General features: G+C 40.5%; 1 long non-coding RNA gene across 1 annotated transcript in view; it reads right to left on the reverse strand.

The window, feature by feature from the left end:
* Positions 1–14,816, reverse strand: part of LOC126083998 (uncharacterized) — an 83,652-nt gene extending 68,836 nt beyond the window's left edge. The window contains exon 1 of the long non-coding RNA XR_007518903.1: positions 14,725–14,816. This is a non-coding gene — a long non-coding RNA (uncharacterized LOC126083998). The remainder of the gene's footprint in view (positions 1–14,724) is intronic.
* Positions 14,817–15,680: the final 864 nt, after the last annotated feature.

Here is a 15,680-nt window from a genome sequence, read left to right on the forward strand (position 1 = left end):
GTTTATGATCTAAATCCTTCAAGGTTGGCTGTCATTGTTCATTGCTCATCTTGGGCATCAGCGGTAGAGCTCATGTAGACATCATCTTCAGCTTTTGTTTGATTCACATGGGGTATATTCTCCCCAAGAAATTGTCTTCTTAATTGCATTTCCATCAGCTAAATAGTAAAATGGTACTCATTCTCTCACTATACCCTTTGAGGGTATGACTCAGTCCACAGAATCAGCTGAGTGAAAAATAACACTTGTATTCTAAAAATCAATTTAATTTTAAATCTGAATCTTTTCATCTGGCCAGGTTGGGAGAATAATTCAATTCACCTCAATCATTCTTGGGATTCTTGTCGTAAGACCCATTTGTGGCTTACATAGTTTGTTGTCTCAGTATCCATTAATTCCTCCTAGTTGCACTTCCACCCAGTTTCTGACATGGTTGCTCTTATTTTATCACGTAGCCTCTCAACAGTTGTGGTCTCTACCTGGCTCTCCTGGCCATGGCCCATATGGTTTCCTGTGATGAAGGCTTCTCCCTCTCCCTGTGCCAATACACTAGAAACTTTAAAATTGACCAGTAAGACTTCAGCACATGAGACCCCAAGGCCCCACCCTACTTGCCATACATAAGCCCTCTACTACAATTCCAGCTTGAAACCCCGTGTGGCCCTGCAATGAGGGGTTCTGTCATCATCAAGGCATGCTATGCTTTCCTCTCTAGGACCTGTGAGTACTAAATTCTATTTTTTTTCTTGCTGTTCTGCATGAGTCTCACTTCCTCAAGATGCACCTGACAGATCATTCAAGACACTCACAGACCTCCTTTGTGTCAAAATTAATGCAGTCCTATAGTGGATTGAATTATGTTCCCAGAAAGATGTGATAAAGTCCTATCCCCTGGTACCCATGAATCTGATCTATTTGGAATTAGATCTTTGAGATGTAATCAAGTTAAGACATAGTCGTGCTGGCTTAGGGTGGGTCATACATCAAATGACTGGCATCCTTCTAAGAAAAGGAAGATTTGGAGACATAGAGACAGACAGACACACACGAAAAAGGCCATGTGAAGACAGAAGCAGAGACTGAAGTGATGTATCTATAAGCCATGATATACCAAGGATTGCTGGTAACCACCACAAGTTAGGAGACAGGCATGGAACAGTCCTCCCTCGGAGCCTCCAGAAGGAGCCAACCCTGCTAACACCTTGACTTCAGACTTCCAGATTCCCGAATTGTGAGAGTGAGAGAATAAAGTTCTGTTTTTGAAGGCATTCAGTTTGTAATATTTTGTTATGAAGCCCTAGGAAATGAATATAGGTTCCACTGGGGTGTTATCAATGTTCCAGAATTATCAATGCCAAAGATGAGGCATCAAGGCATCGGGGTCTTGGGAGGGTTCACCTGTACTCGTTGTTTTACTGCTGATTTGTTTATTGTCCCTACCAACATGACCCCTGAGGCCCAGAGCCTTGTTGTTGCTTCATGCCACTCTCAGCACATAGGAATGTTCTTCAAGGCAGGAAATCCCATTGGCCATTTGACTCATCCATCCCCCTATAGACAATTGGAAGTCATTTCTGGAATGTTTCCATGAAGTAGATCCTGAGTTCTGTAGACTTGCCCTGGCAGGGGAATTTCTCTCTCTCCCACCTGCTTTTGTCAAGACCCTTTGCTTTTTTCCTTCAAATTCTGTTCCTCCTCAGTAAGCTTGGGCTTTTGAAGGTATAATTCAGGAAGTTTGTCTGCTTTTAGTTCTGTCAGTCACGTATCTCCCCTGAGGCATTAAAACACTCAGCCTACCCCTGGACTGAATAGGGGAAAGGGGAAAATTCAGAAAGAGAAAAACAAGGATTAGTATCTCAGAATATTTTCCAGTCGCACACATCATTTGGCATGGAGAAGATGAATCTAGGTTTACAAGTTCACCCGTTGGACATGATAAAGTGCAAGAGGGATGCAGTTTTGTTGACAATTCATTTAAGTGGAAGTAATGGAACCCACACTGGACTGGGTCAGAAAATTGGTATTCTGATTTCTCTCTTGCCCAATGTCACCTGACAGCCAGCTCCTCATTTGTGAAACAAGGAGGTTGATAGATGGATGGATGAAAAATATCTTCTGGCAATCATATTTTTAACTTACAATAACAAGTAATCTTTATGTTACTAGATATATAAATAGCATGTAAATTATCTGGCCCATTAGCACCTGAACAATGCTGCTCACTGATTTTTATATATCTAGAGAGGAATCTATTGATACCCAAACATATGGTCACTTCAATCAATTCAGAAATATTCAGTGAGATGAGTCACTAATGCCAAAGATTACCCACCTCTGATTGAATTTTTAGTTTTTACTGCATAGTAAAAATATCCTATTCTATAAATTGGGCATCACCTTGCCTTTGGCAAAATCATGGACATTTGCCCTCTTAGCTGCCTACTTTCTCCTGGAACCACTTTCCAGGATGACAATAATTTTCCTCCTTTTGAAAGTCTGATTTTTTTAAAAAGAAGATAGAACCACAATGTCTGTTAATACAATTACCCAGTTTTTCTTTCAAAAACTAGGTCTGTCTGAACAGCTGGAAAAAATTACAATCAATAGAGTGTCCATTTTAAAAGGAAATATATTGATGCCCATTTGGTAGGTGAAATGACTGAGGCAAGAAGATGGGCTTTGAAACACCTACCTGAATACATGCCTAAATGTTTCCCCTCACTACGGTTCCTTCCTTCCTTCATCTTATGTAAAACAGATTTCATTCCTTTTAGGTTTTTTTCCCCTTACCCTCTTGGCACTTGGTTGTACAGCTTTTCTGAAACTATTTATAACGTGGAAGACCAATGTTTTTCGTGGGTGGATTCTTGCTTTTCTGCCCCCTGAGTTGCAGATGAATATTTGCTTCTGATATAATGTGTTATAAGCAAATGGCTGTCTGAGTCTTGTGCTGACGTCTTTGCCTTCCTCACCCCCCCGGCTTGCTCACCAATGCAGAAATGTGTGTTTTTTGAAGTATGTCTTACCCAAGGCCAGATGCACTTTGGCCGAACTTCAGGACACATCCTGATTCTGTTTACAGGTAAGGAAGGATCAAAGTCTAGTGCCCAGAGAGAATGGGGGGCGTGAGAGTTAATCATCATAGACACATGGCAGACTAAAGTAAGCAAGCAATTAGTCGGCTTCCTCTGGAGTTCTGTGTCTTAATCAGACTTGTTGTTTCCTGGTTTTGGCAGACACTGAAGCCAGGACGACTCTAGATTATGTTTATTTACATCCTCTGAATTACAATTACCTCTTGTGAAAAAACGAAACAAAACAATGAATACTCAAGAGCTCGAAAGTGTTCCTGGCCATAAGTCCTTTGTAGTCTCTGCATTCTAAATTGCAAACACCCATTGTTCTCAAAGGCAACATACAAGCCTCCACTGACAGACAAGTGATGGCTGCTCTTGAGGGACACTGGCTGGGAATTGGACCCAGGTCTCCCCATGGAAGGCAAGAATTCTACCACTGAGCTACCACTATCCTCTCACCAGCATATTAATAGCCCCAAACTTTAGAAGTCAAATGGGATTGAGAAATCAGCCAGCTAATAGGTAGCATGCACAGAAAAACAAACAAAGTACCCTCTAGGAGAAATAACAAGCCTTTTTGGAAGGTTAAAAATGCTGTCTCAATAAGTAGACTAAGATAACGCTGAATCAAACCCCCAGTGTTTGGCAGGGCCCAGCTGGATCTCCCTTGCTAAGGACACACTTCCTTAGAGACTCCATCTAGTTTCTAGAAGCTAAGCCACAGAGGCAAGGGGAGGTTATTTGAGACAGAGCCATTGTGATGTACCTGAAAAGATCCTCTCTTCTCTAGCAGATAGCCTATCTCCCAGGCAGTGTCAGGACTGCTGAGTCACCTGCTGGGGGATCCGCTCAAAGACAGGCTTGTATTGATACAGCTGCTCAGGATAAAGCCATTCTAGTGCCTCAAGGATTTAAGATACTTGTGAGCTGCATTCTTTACATTCAGCTCATAAACTAGGCCTGTGCCAGTCTCCTTGCTGCACTTAACACTTCAGATTTCTGGTCAAGGACACACACTACCTTCTGTATTCTTTCCCCTTGAGTAGCTCCTTTTACCTGGGGGGAGTTTAAGCATGTCCTAGTCTAGTTCGTAGCATTACCTGTATGCAGCCAAAAGTCTTGTTCTTCATATTTACAAAGTGGTACTATTTCATCTTGAACAGTTGGCCTTTTCTTTCAGTGGTGGGACTTCCCAGAGCAAAGGAAGAAGAGGCCGAAAGGAAAAGGACTTCATGGAATCCATGTTGTGTATTGGACCTTCTTTTGTTCATCTCTATCCCTCATCTCGTAGGTTGGTTGTCCTTTTGAACCAAAATGTCACCATGGTATAGAATGTTTCAGCCAGACACTTCTTGCCTAAGGACAGTTCTAGATACCGATGCTGGCTTAAGTCTTATTTCAAAGCTGAGTGGGTCAGGCTCATCTCACTTATCTCTAGAAGTCATTCTCTCATATTCCATTAATGAATATTCTGGATGGAAAGCAAAATTCAGTATCTAGAACAAAGTGTAATATAGAGTGGGCACCAATTAAGTACTGATTCATTTGAGTTTAGATTTAATTAGGTTATCAGCTCTGAAAGGAACCCTGATGGCTCAGTGGTTAAGTGCTCGGCTGCCAACCAAAAGGTCCCTGGTTGGAACCCACCAGCCGCTTGGTGGGAGAAAGATGTGGCAGTCAGCCTCTGTAAAGATCTACAGCCTTGGAGGCCTTATGGAGCAGTTCTACTCTGTCCTATAGGGTTGCTATGAGTCGGAATCGACTTGATGGCAACGGGTTTGGTTTTATTTAATCAGTTCTGAAGGAGCCGTGGTAGTGCTTGGTTGCTAATGGAAAGGTTGGTGGTGAAACCCATCAGTGGCTCCTCAGGAGGAAATACCTGGTGACCCTTCAAGATTATAGACTAGGAAACCCTATGGGACAGTTCTAATGTGTCATATAGGGTCACTGTAAGTAAAAATAAACTCAACAGTACCCAACACCACAAATTCTGACATAAAATTTTTCACTAATATGGAAAGTACTGTTATTTATAAGTTCTTTTCACTGTAACATCTATTTCTAGCCCCACAGGGCTTAGAGAACCTTGAATACAGTTGGCATTTACTAAGTACCTATTATAAATGAATGAATGGGTGAATGAATGATGATTGTGAGTTCTTACACTTGGATCTGAATAAAAAACCAAAAAAAACCAAACCCAGTGCCATTGAGTCAATTCCGACTCATAGCGACCCTACAGGACAGAGTAGAACTGCCCCACAGAGCTTCCAAGGAGCGCCTGGCGGATTTGAACTGCTGACCCTTTGATTAGCAGCCATAGCATTTAACCACTACGCCACCAGGGTTTCTTGGATCTGAATATGCTTATCAAAAAAAAAAAAAAAGTTGCACTGGAGTCAATTCCAACTCATAGCAGCCCTATAGGATTGAGTAGAACTGCCCCCATAGTGTTTCCAAGACTGTAACTCTAGGGAAGCAGACTGACACATCTTTCTCCAGCAGAGCAGCGCTGACTAGCAACTGAGAGCTTTAACCACTGCACCATCAAACCAAACCAAATTTCATTGCTGTTGAGTCCCTTCTGACTCATAGCAACCCTAGGGCCCCTTGAATAAGCTTATAGACATAGGATAAATAAGAAATGTCTTGATAGTGGAATTCATTAAAATACAGATGGATTGGAGCCCTGGTAGCGTATTAGGTCACCAAAAATCTTTAGTGCATTCTTAAAATACATAAAACATTATAATAAGTATTGTGGGGTCTCAAACATGAATCAGACACTGAAATTAACTATAAAGGAACTTAGCTACAAATAACAGATTAAAAGGAAGGTGGTAAGTACTTTATGGGATCTGCAAAGCCATCACCTGCAAGAATTGGACATTTCCTCTGAACTTCCAAAGCTTTTGGAATTCTTGTCCCCATCACAGGCAATAGCATCAGGGTAGTTTATTATTCTTCCCTCCACTCACAGAAGCCTATATTGTTACATGGGCTATTATTCTTCTCAAAAACATTGTTCCTACTATGAGCCTGAAAGAACTCTGGCCTCTAACACACTGCCTTGCCATCTTTCTGAAGAATCGCTCTTATTATTTCATTAAATGATACCCCTTTTTCTGAGTAAAGTTATTTTTCTCCTCAAGTGATAGATTCCAGCTTCTTTAGGCTCTTAGTCTAAGATAATAGATTTATTTTGTACTTTCAGTTTCAATTCAAACGTAAGCAAATTAATTAGTCCCTGGGTGGTGCAAGTGGTTAAGAGCTTGGCTGCTAAACACAAGGTTGGTGGTTTGAGGCCACCCAGAAGCACCTTGGAAGAAAGGACTGAAGACCTACTTCTGAAAAAATCAGCCACTGAAAACCCTATAGAGCACAGCTCTACTCTGACACACATGGGGTTGCCATGCGTTGGAATTGACTTGATGGCAACTGATCTTATATGTCCCACAAGATAATGCTGTATAAAGCAGAGCTTTTTTAATGCCTTCTCTTCTTACCACATCCCATGCTTTCTAGCTCACAATTGATGTTTTTGAGAACCCACACCAGATTAGTGTGAATACAGGTGTTTCTTTTGAGGTGATGCCAATGGATTGATGGCTAAACATTGTTAAATATCCCTAGGAAAACATTACCTCATATGAGGAACAAAGTTATAGCCACTGACATTTAACACATGAATTCCTTAAGAGGCCAATCCTTGTTCTTCCTGATAAATTTCAACTAATTTCATCTTAAACAAATGCTGTGTATCAATGTAGGGTTACCACTTTGGTTCACCGCCTTCAGGATACTGGACATATTCTGAACATGTATTCAGAAAAACAGATTGTGTATATTCATACTATCTACTCTCTCTGGACCGGGCTTCTACAGATTTGGTATCATCGAGACTAAAACATCATGGATTGTAGACCTGGTTGCTCAGTGGAGCATGGATAAGCACATATATTAACTGTTCCTGGCACAATTATTAATGGAGTATATAATTTTATACTCTGGAAAATGGTATATATCACTTGATCCCTGAAATTTTTTTTTTTAATGACAAGAAGAACAAAGAACAAGAATATAAATACACTGGCTTTTTGCTTGCTAGAACAGCTTTCATTGTTATAGAGAGCTTCCATCCAAAGTCTGTTCTGCTTTTTTATTCCCTTTCTATGATCCCTCTCCCTCTTTCTAATTTGGGTTTCTGATATCAGAAATTTTTAGCAACGAAGTACATCAGAATTTTTTTTAGATTTCTTATGACCCTTGGGCTATGTTTTGAAAAATACATGATTATTTTTTAATCTCAAATATATCAAAGGTTTTTCATGTATTTGAAGAGATCTTTCAACTTTCTGTCAGTTTTTTTTTTCACTTTCAGCTTTTCTCTTCTATTGCTATCATATTAAGAAATGAAAGGATCAAATAATTCCCTCTGTAAGAAGTTATTCACATAGTTTTCAAATTTTATGCGGTTTTTCAGTTTACATAGTTTTCCATTGCTTGGGAGTGGGAAGAGTAGACCCTAAAACCTATTTCTTTGGTTTAAAATGACCATAGAAGAAGGGCCAATGATTTGTGGTGTGGGCTTGTGTGTGGAGTGGTGATAAGACTGGAGATGGGATAAGAGAAGTTGAAGTATCATACGCGGGAATTGAAAGACTAGAAAAATGAGAGGTGCTGGAGGGGGAGTGGTGAACTTCATTTTTATAATTGGGTGGAACTGTCGTGTGCTGAATGAAATAATGCTGCTACAACTCAGGATTAGCGTTCACTGAGAAACTTTTAAGAAAATGGAGGGTCCTCCATCATCAACTGAACCGCAGAATTCTAGATCAAGGAGCATAAATGGTAGCCCAAGGTCTACTCAAGTGAACATTAGCACTCAACACAAAGAGCATTTTTAGAGTTATAGCTCTGTCTCAGAGTGTAATTCTGACCTTTACAACTTTTAACTTTTTAAAAAAGCGTATAAGAAATATTTGAGTACAGGGACAAGTAGCCAGGGGGGTTTTCTCATCAACACTTTCTTAAAAGGCTCAACAAATTATTAAACCCTTAAATATGACTAAGTTGCCACAATTATAGGAGAAATACTATAACCATGACTCGGTGACTTGAGATCTGTGGACAGCAAAGTACTTTGTGTGATTGAGATTCATATCTTTGTTGTGATAAGTCACTGAGATTTGATGGCTTATTGTTGATGAAGCATTATCTAGCCTATTGGACTAATTCAGTAAGTATTCGATAACTTGAATAAGAGAATAAGTGACATCATTACCTGCAACATTAGAACTGGCCTCACTATGATAATGAACATGGTACCCGTTTCTGCTCCATGTCCAATTGGTTAGAGTTGGGTGGCCTTACAAAAACAAGCATGGTCAAGCCCTAGAGCAATAAGCACAGTGTCTAGGAGTATGATGGTTTTCTTGTTCAGTCCTCTGCCCTGCGTAATTGCAAAACATGCAAATTATTTCATTTCCCTGTTAAATTATAAGAAGGATAAAAAGCAAACAAAACAAAAACTCTTGGGAGTATTGTATGAGTTACACATTAATACTGGCATACTAGTTGCAAAGAGTTGGAACAAAAAAAAAAAAAAAAAAAAAACTGCCTATAAGTTGAGCCAGTCTGCAAAATGGATGTTTGGCACAGTCACACGTTGGTTTGTGCCAACCCTCAACAGCAGAAAGACAGTCATTTGTTCAACAAATATTTAGTGAGCACCTACTTAGGACTATTAAGACAGTCCCAGCAAGAAAGAATATTTGGAATATTTGTTCATTCTCAGATCTATTTTCCTTGGAGTCATACAAAAACTAAACCCATTGCCATCGTGTTGATTCCGACTCCTAGCGACTGTTATGGATTAAACTGTGTTCCCCCAAAACGTGTGTCAACTTGGCAAGGCCATGATTCCCGGTATTGTATGATTGTCCATAATTTTGTCATCTGATGTGATTTCCTCTATGATGTTAATGAGGCACGATTAGAGGCAGTTATGTTAATGAGGCAGGACTCAATCTACAAGATTAGATTGTGTCTTAAGTCCATCTCTTTTGAGATATAAAAGAGACTCAAGCAGAGAGACGTGGGGACTCATACCACCAAGAAACAAGAGCCAGAAGAATAGCTTGTCTTTTAGACCCCAGGTCCCTGTACTGAATAGCTCCTCGACTGGGGAATATTGATGACAAGGACCTTCCCCCAGAGCTGACAGAAAGAGAAAGGCTTCTCCTGGAGCTGACACCCTGATTTGGACTTCTAGCCTCCTACATTGTGAGACAATAAAATTCTGATTGTTGAAGCCATACACTTGTGGTATTTCTGTTATAGCAGCATTAGGTAACTAAGCCATTGACCCTATAGGACAGAATAGAACTGCCTCGTAGGGTTTCTAAGGAGCAGCTGGTGAATTCAAACTGCCAACCTTTTGGGTAGCAGCCATACCTCTTAACCACAATTTTAATTCAAAGAAACACACCTTACGGAGCTTACAATTTATACGCAAGGGATAACTGTTATTGCAGACTTCACGTAATTGTGATGTTTCTCTTTCTTCTGTTTATATTAATGGCTGTGGTTTGAAGGTGGCTTGGAATCTTAGTTTTCTTATCAGAGATCTGATTTGTTTGGGCAATTGGACGTCAGTTTTTATAAAAGGCTCAATGGCATAGCTTGTTTTTCAGGCATTAAGCAGAATCACCCTGGGGTCCTCCCATCAACCCTCTGTGTAGATGAAGTATGTTGTTTGGTGCATAATTCATTCTGATGGAATAAATTAGTTGCAACTTGTCTGATGCTTTTTCTTAAGCAATAATGGATTTAAGTACTCCGTCAGTGTTTTTTGATGGGGTCTTCATGTTTCTTGGCTGTAACTACTGCTATTTACAAACAAGCTCATAAAGTGTGGAGAGGAACACTTGTCTGTTTCTGCCATTTCCACTTGAGTTTAGCATGTTGGGACCTGGTGCTCCTGACAGAATCATAGCACATGATCCAGTGGAGACTGCTGCTTGGGACCAGAAGCTGTGGCAGGAGCCAATGTCTATGCTCAGAGATTCCTATTAAAGAGCCTTGGCAGTTAGGAAAACAAGGAAGAGGTACATTGCCTGTGTTTGGTAATCAGATGCCTTGGGGTGAAGTGAGCAAGTGCCAGACAACCTTTCTGTAAGTTCTTTTGGATGAGAGCTGGCAGTATCTAGAACCGGCAGCTTTCCATCATGGAATATCCATTAACCTTGTTTATCTCTGGAAAAACACTGCCCAGTTTCCACAGTCTGCTGCTTGTCAAAGAATGGTGCAAGAGATCATCTTTGAGTTCAAGGGGAGGGTGACCTTTTCAGCTAATACCTTATTGTGAAAATACCGCCTTGGGGTGCTGATCCTTCCTTTTTGTCCTGAGATGGTCAGTGACCTGAAACAGAATATGATCAGAATACAGATAACTGATTCAGAGAGGTCCCCCTTCCAAAAACCAAACCCAGTGCCGTCGAGTTAATTCCGACTCATAGCGACCCTGTAGGACAGAGAAGAACTGCCCTATAGAGTTTCCAAGGAGCTCCTGGCGGATTCGAACTGCCGACCCTTTGGTTAGCAGCCATAGCACTTAACCACTACGCCACCAAAATCTTTTATGATGAGCGCCTCTCCTCCCCCATTCCCCAGCTCCTTCTGGAGTTTATAGGTGATATTTACATCTTGGGATCCCTGGGTGTCACTCAGCTGCTAACTAAAAAGTTGGTGGTTCAAGTCTATCCAGAGAAACCTCAGAAGAAAGGCCTGGTGATCTACTTCCAAAAAATCAGCCACTGTCAACTCTATGGGCCACCTTTCTACCGTGACACACACAAGGTTGCCATGAGTTGAAATCTACTTGAGGGCAACTGGTTTGGTTTTTATTCAGACCTCAGATGCTAAGATTAAACATAAGATTCAAATTCTTACCTTTATTCCCAGTTTTCCCTTGAGACCATGTCCCAGTACAAATGTTATTGGCTTGTGCTACTACTCTAGTTCTTTCTCTGTTATTGTCTTGGTTATCCAGTGCTGCTATAACATAAATACCACAAGTGGATGGCCTTAAGAAAGAGAAATTTTATTCTCTCGCAGTCTAGGAGGCTAAAAGTCCGGATTCAGGGTGTCAGCTCCAAGGGAAGACTTTCTCTCTCTCGGCTCTGGGGGAAGGTCCTCATCATTAACTTTCCCTGATCAAGAAGCTTCTCAGTGCAGGGACCCCAGGTCCAAAAGATGCACTATTCTCCTGGCTCTTGTTTCTTGGAGTATGTGGTCCCCATGTCTCTGTGCTCGCTTGTCTCTTTTATATCTCAAAAGAGGTTAACTTAAAACACATTAACAAAAGTACTCATAATCCCACTTCATTAACATCATAGAGGAAGGATTTATGACACATAGGAAAATCACATCAGATGACAGAATGGTGGACAATCCCACAATACTGGAAATCATAGCCTACCCAAATGACACACATTTTTGGGGGGAGGATACAATTCAATCCATAACAGTTATCCACGTGTGGCATTTCAACGTGTTCAAAGCTACAAGGAACTTTCATTTTCTGTCTTCAGAATGAACAAATACGTGTTTCATTTAATTATTTATTAATGAAACAATCTATATTAGAGTCTGAATGTCCCTGAGTGGTGCTAACGGTTAATGTGTTTGGTTGTTAACCAAAAGGTTGGAGGTTTAAGTCCATTTAGAGGCACCTGGGAAGAAAGGCCTGGCAATTTCTTCCAAAAAAGCAGCCATTGAAAATCCTGTAGAGCACAGTTCTACTCTGACATACACGAGGTCTCCATGAGTGCTTGATTAGACTTGTGAAACATGTTATTCACAGTCACAGTTATTAAACATGAAAGCAGGCTACACTATGAGGTTTTACAGTCACCATATGTAGAAATCTTCAAGTATGATAGAAAATCGCTTTCTTGGATGATTTAACTGCTATCTTATCTCGAGACAATTGTGGAGGCGGGTGGATGCTGAGGATGTTGCAGGCTGTTCTACCTGATGTCGAAATTCTTAATTCTCAACTTAAAATGTAATTCATTCCTAAATATGTCCTTTTGGAAATTAACATTAAAAATTGGAGCTTAATTTTAAAATATTTTTAAATGAATCACAGACTATGACAAGTATTCATTGAATAAACAATGGGCTAGTTATTTAGTTTGCCCCCAAGTCACTAATTATCACTGACTGAGTCATCTTTAAATAGTAATTGTTCAGAAACAAAATATTCAAGGAAGAAGATGCCACAGAGCTCTGTGGTATACTGTTTAACAATCACGATATGGAGACATTCTTCCTCATACCTAAACTCAAACTTAATATTCTGTATTATAAATAACATTTTTCTCCATTAAATACAGTCAGAAAAGTATATTTACATGTAATTTCATTAAGCACAGCACAAATATTGAGTTATGTGTATAGCCATAGACTCGACTGCATTAAAACGCATTATTAGCAGAATATCATTTATCACAGTAATATGGTTTGCTTGTTTGATCACATTTGATGAACAAATGATATTAAGATCTTAAAAATAAGCTTAGGCTCTTATGCTACTGACTGCCCTGTTAAATGCCCATGGAAGGCAAATTTAAGAATATACAAATCTAGCCTTGAATATTTATGCAACAGTTCCAATGGATCAATCATTTTGCTGGTTGGTTTCACATGTTATGTCATTAATTCCTATAACAACCCTGCAATATAGGAATTGCCAAACCCATTTTTCAGATATATCCCATTCAGAGCTAGACGTCCACAGTAAAGTTAGCTGAAGGATATTATACCTAGAAACAAAAACATCAAAGCAAAAAGTCTTGGATTGATCAAACTCTTGTGTGACTTCGCCTGACAATTCTGTGTACAGATTGATTCATTTAAACACAAAACATCCAAATAAACAAAAAATTCTTCGTATATGAGAGAGCACCGGATTGGAAACAGAGTCAGAGGATACAATAGCCCTGAAATTGTCCCCAACTCTGTGACCTTAGGCACAGTTGTATTGAAGCCCCAGTTTTTTCCTGATCTGTAAATTCAACACAACGGTCAAAATTAACTTTTTAAGCCTTTGATCATGATTTCATAGTAAGAAATACATTTTACATTGCAATTCAAACATAGGTACACACACACATACACACACACACTAAAAGTTTCACCAAACACCACTTATCTTACTATGTGCAGTACATTTTGACCTTTTCTACTTTTTTCTATTTCATTTTTAAAAAAGAGTGTTTGTGACCCACTAAAATGATTTCACAACCCACTGATGGATCTCAACCTGTAGTTTGGAAAACACTTTCTGCTTTTAAAAACAAATTGTGATATATTAATGTTATATCTTACCGCCACTCAAAAAACACGTCCCCCCCATGCCAATCTCACATAAAAACAATTGCTCTATCTCTACATATTTTTTAAAAATCAAGATAAAATTTTACTCATGTTTTTTATGTTGGGAAAATGAGCCATTTATTTCAGGAAAAATAGCGAAGTCATGAGCTATTGTATAACATGAAGGAAACAAAGGTTACCATGATTCACTGAGAAAATATGCACATTAAAGCAACTGGAACATCATAACAGGAGGTAGCTACGAAGACCCAGTCTGGAACAATTCCCAAAATAGAGGACTTACGTTTGTCTCCATTAAAGGAGACAAGGTAATTGATACACACTTTCACTCTTTTCTTTCCTAAGTAAAAAAAATAAGGTAATTGTTCATTTCCTGTGTACTTATGCAGCATTTACACAGAAAAACCTTTATGTTTTCTAAAAATAAGGAAATAGATGTTCCAAGGATGAAAACCAATTTCATCAAGAATGGGCTCCTGTTGCCCAAATAACTTTAATCTCTTTAATATATATTTGCTTCACTGGGAAACCTGAATTTATCATTGAATACTGGTTTATTTATCTATTGCACAAATATTTGTTGAGCTCCTTCTATATGCCCCAAATTGGGGATCCAAAAATAAATAAGGCAGATGCAGTTTCTGCTCTTCCAGAGCCACATTTCTATAAAACCGCGGTGGGTCTTCACATCTTTTTAATTAGACGACGTGCTATGACATTTTCACACACATGTAGACCAAACAATATAAAACAAAACAAAACAAAATGTAAAATTGAACGCATAGTGCATAATAAGCCTCAGGACTTGGCACCTCGCTTTAGATGAAGGAATTGCATGTGTGCAAATCTGAATATTTTGGGTGCTAGTTTTTAAGATTTATGAAGGGAACATGTTGCCATAGACAGAAGCACCACGCCCTTTCCCTCCACAGCAAAGACCTGAAAAACTAAGTAAAATAGAGACAAATGTCATTCCTAGAACCTGAAGTGCCAGATGAAGAGATAGAGAACTCAGCCAAGCACTGAACAGAATAAGAAACCGACAGAGGATGGAGAGTGATGAGAGAGTCGCGTGGAGGGCCCCACCGGCTAATGCAGCACGGAGCCGCCATGTTGGCCTCCAGCCGGGGATTGGCAGACAGGAGCACGGGGAGGCAGCTTCATGGACTCCCGGCAGGAGACGGAGCACCTGGTAACCAGCGATACACGCTTTCCCACCCCCATTCTCTCCCTGTTGCTCTACCTCTGAGCTTCCTGGCTGACTGCGGTGGCTCGGCTGGTCAGGAGGTGCAGCGTCTGTGCCACTTGGATTCGCCACACCCACATCGGAGATTGGCGGCCTGGGAGTACAGGAAGGCAGCTTCGTGAAGTTCCCAGCAGGAGACAGAGCACTGGGTAACAAGTGATATATGCTTTCCTAGCACCCCCGTCCCCCCACATTCTCCTCCCCATCGGCCTCCTCTGCTTCCCGCCAGCCACAGTTTCGTGGTTGGGAGGCAACTGCTTTGGCCTCAGGCTGCGTGGATTTGCCCTGCCCACACTGATCTGGCCCCTGAGCTGGTGTTGGTTCTTTCCCTCTCTTTTGGTTTCTTCTGTGCCTCCTGCAACCTCCCCCTCCTTTCTCTGGAAAACCAGGTTCTGTGTGCCATCTTCGCTTCTTCTTGAAAGGCTGTGAAGCCACGCTCAACTGGGGAACCACTTCCCCAGCCTGTGACACCAGGCTGGTGGGATCCCTGGGGCTTTTTTTTTTTTTTCTCCCCCTTGTTTTGCTTTGTTCTGTTTTTTTTGTTTGTTTTCTTTTTCTTTTCACAGCTTGGGAGCCCCTTCTGGGCAGGTTGCACTGCATGGCTTAGGATCCACTCTCCCAATCTGCACAGCTGCATAGGTGGGATCTCTGGGGCATTTTTTTTTTTTCTTTTTCTCTTCTCTCTCCCTTTTTCCCTTTCCTCATTTCTCAGTTCTCATCTCTTTATACTTATGTTCTTTTCCTGTTTCTTGAATACCTGGTGCTGTGTGACATCTATACCCCCTCTAGCCAGACTGTGCTACGCAGCCTGGGAGCCACTTCCCAGTCTTGGCGGCCCCACTGGTGGGACTCCAGGACTCCTGGAGGTGTTTCTTTTCCAAATTTTTATATTTTTTCTTTCTTTTTCTCTTTTCCTTTTTTACTTTTCTCTATTTCTTGGTTTCTCATCTCTC

This window comes from Elephas maximus, chromosome 10, assembly GCF_024166365.1.
Source record: "Elephas maximus indicus isolate mEleMax1 chromosome 10, mEleMax1 primary haplotype, whole genome shotgun sequence".
Classification (NCBI taxonomy): Eukaryota; Metazoa; Chordata; class Mammalia; order Proboscidea; family Elephantidae; genus Elephas; species Elephas maximus.